General features: G+C 45.6%; 1 non-coding gene across 1 annotated transcript; it reads right to left on the bottom strand.

The window, feature by feature from the left end:
- Positions 1 to 5,143: 5,143 nt before the first annotated feature.
- Positions 5,144 to 5,225, bottom strand: trnas-cga (transfer RNA serine (anticodon CGA)). The gene has a single exon. It is a non-coding gene; the product is annotated as a tRNA-Ser (tRNA).
- Between the last annotated feature and the right edge of the window lie 2,378 nt (positions 5,226 to 7,603).

The raw sequence follows: 7,603 nt of genomic DNA, 5'->3' as shown, positions 1-7,603 counted from the left end.
ATAACCATGAATAAAAGTTTGAATTTGTATCTGTTCCTGTAGTAACTTGAGAGAGATAGGTCTGAGAATTAAAGATTGATCATTTACTGAGTGTAACCCTTGTGAAGGAGATCATTTAGACTTATGCCTCGGAACTCTTGACTACTATTCCACACAATTCTCACTGGGGTTGAAGTGGAGTGCGGGTTTGGAGCAACCAGATGGCTGATGTACCATTTAGGTCCTCCCCACTTATTAATTTCCTCTTTTGTGAGTTTTGCAGCAGCACCTCTTGAAACCATTTCATGTATTTGTTCTTTGTATGCAGCCTTCCGCACAGGTTCCTTCTCCAGACGCTTCTCAGTGTTTCTAAAGGTTGCCTCCACAGCCTGCCGATTGTCTGGTTGTGTTGTGAGGTCTGTCTTCCAGGGATAAGCCGTGTCCCAGTGGGGAGAGTACTGTGTTTGTCTGCCAATACGTATGTTAGGCATTCTTTTATCTTTTCCAGGTCCCGCTCAATCTTTTCCAGGTCCCGCTCTTCCTCTTTCGCTCCAGAGGGTAACCTACCACACTTGCAGCCGCCACATTGAGGACTGCACGAAGCCCCGATGCTGTCCCAACTAAACCACTCGAAGACCTCTTTGTTGGTGGTTAAGGTGCTCCGGACAAGCGCATTTCCTTCCTCTTCTTGAGGTATGATGGTTTCTTTATACGCCATCGAGGCTGATCTCATGGTCCTTGCAAGGTGAGTTTCAGGGTGGTATACTGCCAGATCGACTGTCTCAATAAGATCGGGATGGGTTCCCCCAACAGTCTTCCCCAGCGGGCCGTCCCAGAGGACGAGGTCTCCCACAATTTTGATTGACTGGGGAACAAGACGACCTTCCCGGTGACTGATAAGGAGGTCAATCTTTGTGGGACGAACCAGTTCGTCTCTGGGTACATTGGGGAAGAACTTCTTCAGTTGCTTGGCAGTGACTGGTTGAGTCACCTCTGCGATGTCTTCCAGGCCATAGCAGAGAATTCTATGCTCTGCCACTTCTCCCTTGGGTGTCTTCACTTTCAACCGCAGGGAATATCTTTTGGTAAGGACAGTCTTCTTCATCCCCCTGACTCCATGGACTATAAGCCTGATATTCTCACTGCACAGTCCAAGGCGATCAGCTGTTCCATTGGTGATATAATTGGTGTCAGATGTGAGGTCGATTAGTGAGCCAATAAGGCAACCCAAGTTTGTCATTACTTCCATCAGCATCATCACCACTGGATGTTCTTGCAGTCCATCTCCAGCCTTGGCACATACAGTTGATGATATTTAGTTTGAGAACACATTCTTGCATTTCTCTCTTTGTTCTGGAGTAAGCTCTGCAAGAAACTCTTCTTGTTTGTTGGTTAGGCAAAGTTTCTTTCCTCCAATTTTTATGGTGCTCTGTGGCTTAGGACACAGAAGGTAATTGTGGTCCGATACCCCTCCTTTCCGACAGTCTACTTTTGGGCAGAGGTATCTGGGTGTGCATCCTTTCCCATCCTTGGGGTGAGGCCGCAAACACTTGGAGCACAACCATAGCTTCTTCACATGGGCCCTTTTTCTTAAGAGATCTTCTTCCCTGGAGACCTTGCACGCAAATAGCTTGCCGGCATGTGAGTCATCTTCACAGACAGTACAGCTGGGATAGTCGTCCTACTGACCTGCTGTGGATTTAATGAATGCCTTCCTCCCTCTCTTATCTGGGTATTCTGCAGCACCCTTTTCCACAGGGCCTTTATCTGCAGGGCTTGGCTCCAGCTGGTCCAACTCCTCAAGAATATCCTCCTGGTTCTTCAAGAATCCTATGAGGCAATCAAAATGATGCAGTGGAGAGAACCTGTTTGCCGGGTCAGTTTTGTGCATAATCCACTCCTTCTTGAGTGAACTGGGAAGCTTGCTTTCAAGAGATTGAGCAACAACACAGTTCTTCACGGCGTCTTCTTCACCAAGAATCTGGAGGTTGCACAGTGCCCTTTCCACAGCCTGTATCAATTCAATGGTTCTTCTTGGATTGTTTCCTTTATCGGGGGGAAGAGACTGGACCTCGTTGGTGACCATTAGGACTATTTTCGCTCTGTTCCCGTAATTGCTGTCCAGTAGCCTAAACATATCATCGGCGGATCCACAGCTAAATAGGACAAGATCCTTCTTGACCTTTTCGTGCAGACTATTTAATAAGTGGAACCTTTTTAAACATTCCACACCTTGTGGGTTACCCAATTCTTGTAGGTCCTCCCACTCAGTCTTCCAGCAGTTATAGTTCCTCATGTCACCAGAGAAAGTGGGTAGCCGTGCTTTTTCAGGGCTGATTTGAGGCTTGAGATTAGAGTTTCCTTTGGTTCTTTCTGGGCTGCTTTGCTGTAAGAGAGGCCGGGTGTTCATGTTTAATGCCCTAGTGTACCTTTTGGGCTTCAGCTTGCGATCGGCAGACATGTCAGGGAGAGAGAGGAAAGAAGCATCTTGTATCGGATCCATAATATATCATACATAATATACCATAAATTCTGAATAATACACAAATATAAATAAATATAAATTCCAACATAGCCAATACTATTGTCATGTTTCAATGTTTTTGAAGTCTGTTTTGTGATCTTGGTTTCCCCTGTCTTTGTGATTTTGGTTTAGTCCTGTTATTATTTCAGTTTTGAGATCTTGTTTCCCCCCATCTTTGTGATTTTGGTTCAGTCCTGTTAGTTTTCCCGCTCCTCGTTTGTGTTCAGTTTCTTCACCTGTGTTCTGCTTATTATCCCATTAGTCCCTGTCCATTTAAGACCTGTGTTTTCCCTCAGTGTTTGTTGGTCGTCGTCCTTGTATGGTTGTGTCTCTGAATTCCTGGAGTTTGTTATTTTGTTTCTGTATGTTCCTGAAGTTTATTTTGTAATTAAATTAACTACTTTGAAGTTCCTGCATCCTCGTCTTCAGCTAACTGCACACAACCTGACAGAACGACCAACCCAGACAAGATGGATTTGGCTGGCCATGACCTGACGGATTACCTCATCAGGATCCTGATGGAGAGAGGTCTCCGCATCACCATCACCCCGGTGATGGCTCCAACCATCTTCGCCATGCCATCCATCCTCATCAATGGTTCTGAAGAGCCCTTTTCCCCGCTGGTCCCGTCCAGTTCCGAGTCCCATGATGTGCTGGTCCCGTCCAGTTCCGAGTCCCATGATGTGCTGGTCCCGTCCAGTTCCGAGTCCCATGATGTGCTGGCCCCGTCCAGTTCCGAGTCCCATGATGTGCTGGCCCCGTCCAGTTCCGCGTCCCATGATGTGCTGGCCCCGTCCAGTTCCGAGTCCCATGATGTGCTGGCCCCGTCCAGTTCCGAGTCCCATGATGTGCTGGCCCCGTCCAGTTCCGAGTCCCATGATGTGCTGGCCCCGTCCAGTTCCGAGTCCCATGATGTGCTGGCCCCGTCCAGTTCCGAGTCCCATGATGTGCTGGCCCCCTCCAGTTCCGTGTCCCATGATATGCTGGCCCCGTCCAGTTCCGAGTCCCATGATGTGCTGGCCCCGTCCAGTTCCGAGTCCCATGATTTGCTGGTCCCGTCCAGTCCTGCGCCAGAGCCCGTTGATCCTACGCCAGAGCCCGTTGATCCTGCGCCAGAGCCCGTTGATCCTGCGCCAACAACACAAGATGTTGGACCATAATATTGCAGCATAAAGAAGAAACAAAAATAAATCAATTTGATAGAAAAAAAAACATTTTATTCTATGCACATACTCAATGGATTTAAAAACAACTTTTTATCTCCTTTTAAAACATGTCTAGGCATTTTCTTTTATGGAAATAAACTTCTTCGAGTAACTTCTTAAACTCCACTCATTTTCACAACCAAATGGACTGAATTAATAGCCTACCTCAAGATTTCAGATAACTAAACATGTATAAATGGTTTTTCAAAATGCAAAGATGATGGACTCTGACATTTCAACTGGGAGCCGAGGTGGATATGAGGTAAATTATTATTATTATTGTAAGTAGTAGATGTATCCATGGTATAATTTATTTGTTATTTATAGAACATTCAGTTTTGGTTCTAAACTTTGTTTTAACTTTCAAAGAATGTTTTCTGCAACCCAGTTTTTGAGCCTGATGAAAACAAAGAAAATTTCAAAATTGACATATACCTTGAATCTGCTAAAAATCCAGCTGCAGGTAAGTGTGCATACCTTCTGATATATTTAATATAGGATATTCTTAGTTAAATGTTTAAATGTATACATTTTATAACACACTTGTAATATGTACAGATTTAAGCACCTTTCAGTGTTGCAGTGAATCTAATCTATGTATATTCCATTTACTATATTTTTGGCTTAATGTCTTTATAAAAGGTCACAGTGTGGTAAATGACTGTTTGATGACTTTAAGAGAACAGCTGGGTGGCCATGGAACAATAATGGTGTCAACCGGTGTGTTTTTGATTTCGGCTGTTCTTTTCATCATACTGCTCCTTGTTCTCAACCGTGAGTAAGCAAATCCAATTTATTTTTTATGGTATCTTTACACACTTCAATGCTGTTGATTTGCCTCGCTCTTATTGTTATTGTAAACTTGTGTCAAAGGCGCAGTTGTTTGTAGCAAATAGTAAGCCCGCGGCACTCTAGGTAACAGCCAGCGAGTGTACTGACACCTAGTGATTAGAAAATATACACGCACCATATTCTCTCTGAAGCAAGATTCTTCCGAAATAAATAGGAGCGTTTCGTTTTCAGTCTTTTTTCTAAGGGTTTCGAACCTGAGAGCTCATGCTTTCAAAGAAGGTCCCAGTTTCAATTCACTCGAACATCCAGAGCACATCAAGGGCACGCGCCGTGCACAAAAAGAGTAGTCTAAAGGACGGGGTGAGGAGAGGTGGTGACATGAAGCTCAATTTCAATGGCACCCAGAAAACCTTGCCGTGACCCGGATTTGCTGCGGCCACAACGCAAGCTACCGAGCTACCGGTCTACCCGACGTGTCCCTGAATACAAAGGGGCCTTGTCATCTTTAGCTTGCAGACAAAACTGTTTCTTACCAACATAACTCTTGTCAAGGGTAATACTGTAACAGTGACTTTTTTTCCTTTTATAAAGTTTAAGCTAGGCCTCCAGAAGTTTACAAACTAAAACAGACACATGCTGTCAACGTAGTCGGCAGGATTCGAACCTGCGCGGGGAGACCCCAATGGATTTCGAGTCCATCGCCTTAACCACTCGGCCACGACTACAAGCTGGCTGAAAGGGGCATGTCGTTTGCCTTGGTGCCTTGCAGCGTCGCTGCTCGAGGCCAGTGTAGATCAGCAAGAACTCAACAACAAAACGTACCGCTCCACAAAAAGAGGCTCGTTCGCCCGAACAGGTACTTGAGCCCTTGACCCTCAGATTAAAAGGCTGATGCTCTACCGACTAAGCTATCCGGGATCTTGCTCGAGACCTGGGTGTGTGCTGCGTGGGAACGCACAGCAAAATGAATCTTATTGGCGCAGAAAAAAGAGTGTCCGCCAATGCATTGCGTTTCCTTCTTCGAAGATTCAGAACGGCCGTCAAAACGTCTGCTATGTCAAAATATATTTGCAAATTAGTGGGAATGCAGCCTATTAGACTGATGATAATAGTCATTAAAGGAAAATAATGCTAGGAAAAAGAACAAAAACTCACTGCTACTTGTCTGGAAAGCCTCTTCACACGCTTCAATGCTGTTGACTTGCCGCGCTCTTATCGTTATTGTAAACTTGTGTCAAAGGCGCAGTTGTTTGTAGCAAATAGCAAGCCCGCGGCACGCTAGGTAACAGCCAGCGAGTGTACTGACACCTAGAGATTAGAAAATATACACGCACCATATTCTCTCTGAAGCAAGATTCTTCTGAAATAAATAGGAGCGTTTCGTTTTCAGTCTTTTCTCTAAGGGTTCGAACCTGAGAGCTCATGCTTTCAAAGAAGGTCCCAGTTTCAGTTCCCTCGAACATCCAGAGCACATCAAGGGTACGCGCAGAGCAAAAAAAGAGTAGTCCGAAGGACGGGGTGAGGAGAGGTGGTGACATGGAGCTCAATTTCAATGGCACCCAGAAAACCTTTCCGTGACCCGGATTCGAACCGGGGTTGCTGCGGCCACAACGCAGAGTACTAACCACTATACGATCACGGCGAGCTACCGGTCTACCCGCCATGTCCTTGACTACAAAGGCGTCGCTGCCCGAGGCCAGTGTAGATCAGCAAGAACTCAGCAACAAAACGTACCGCTCCACAAAAAGAGGCTCTTTCGACCGAACAGGGACTTGAACGCTGGACCCTCAGATTAAAAGTCTGATGATCTACCTACTGAGCTACCCGGGCTCTTGCTCGAGAAGCGTGCGTGCTGCGTCGCAACGCACTGCAAAATGAATCGTATTGGCGCAGAAAAAAGAGTGTCCTCCAATGCATTGCGTTTCCTTCTTCGAAGATTCAGAACGGCCGTCAAAACGTCTGCTTTGTCAAAATATATTTGCAAATTAGTGGGAATGCAGCCTATTAGACTGATGATAATAGTCATTAAAGGAAAATAATGCTAGGAAAAAGAACAAAAACTCACTGCTACTTGTCTGGAAAGCCTCTTCACACTCTTCAATGCTGTTGACTTGCCACGCTCTTATTGTTATTGTAAACCTGTGTCAAAGGCGCAGTTGTTTGTAGCAAATAGCAAGCCCGCGGCACTGTAGGTAACAGCCAGCGAGTGTACTGACACCTAGCGATTAGAAAATATACACGCACCATAATCTCTCTGAAGCAAGATTCTTCCGAAATAAATAGGAGCGTTTCGTTTTCAGTCTTTTCTCTAAGGGTCCGAACCTGAGAGTTCATGCTTTCAAAGAAGGTCCCAGTTTCAATTCACTCGAACATCCAGAGCACATCAAGGGCACGCGCCGTGCACAAAAATAGTAGTCTGAAGGACGGGGTGAGGAGAGGTGGTGACATGGAGCTCAATTTCATTGGCACCCAGAAAAACTTGCCATGAACCGGATTCGAACCGGGGTTGCTGCGGCCATATTGCAGAGTACTAACAACTATATGATAACGGCGAGCTACCGGTCTACCCGACGTGTCCCTGACTACCAAGGGGCCTTGTCATCTTTAGCTTGCAGACTAAACTGTTTCTTACCAAACATAACTCTTTTCAAGGGTAATCCTGTAACAGTGACTTTTTTTCCTTTTATAAAGTTTAAGCTAGGCCTCCAGAAGGTTACAAACTAAAGCAGGCGTATGCTGTCAACTTAGTCGGCAGAATTCGAACCTGCGTGGGGAGACCCCAATGGATTTCAAGTCCATTCCTTAACCACTCGTCCACGACTTCAAGCTGGCTGAAAAGAGCATGTGACCCGTGATTCGAACCGGGGTTGCTGCGGCCACAACGCAGAGTACTAACCACTATACGATCACGGCGAGCTACCGGTCTACCCGACGTGTTCCTGACTACAAAGTGGCCTTGTCATCTTTAGCTTGCAGACAAAACTGTTTCTTACCAACATAACTCTTTTCAAGGGTAATCCTGTAACAGTGACTTTTTTTCCTTTTATAAAGTTTAAGCTAGGCCTCCAGAAGGTTACAAACTAAAGCAGGCGCATGCTGTCAA

The sequence above is a fragment of the Siphateles boraxobius genome, unplaced genomic scaffold (genome assembly GCF_051911475.1).
Source record: "Siphateles boraxobius isolate OS27281-9 unplaced genomic scaffold, OSU_SipBor_1 39, whole genome shotgun sequence".
NCBI classification, from domain to species: domain Eukaryota; kingdom Metazoa; phylum Chordata; class Actinopteri; order Cypriniformes; family Leuciscidae; genus Siphateles; species Siphateles boraxobius.
This window is presented reverse-complemented; position numbering and strand designations above follow the sequence as displayed.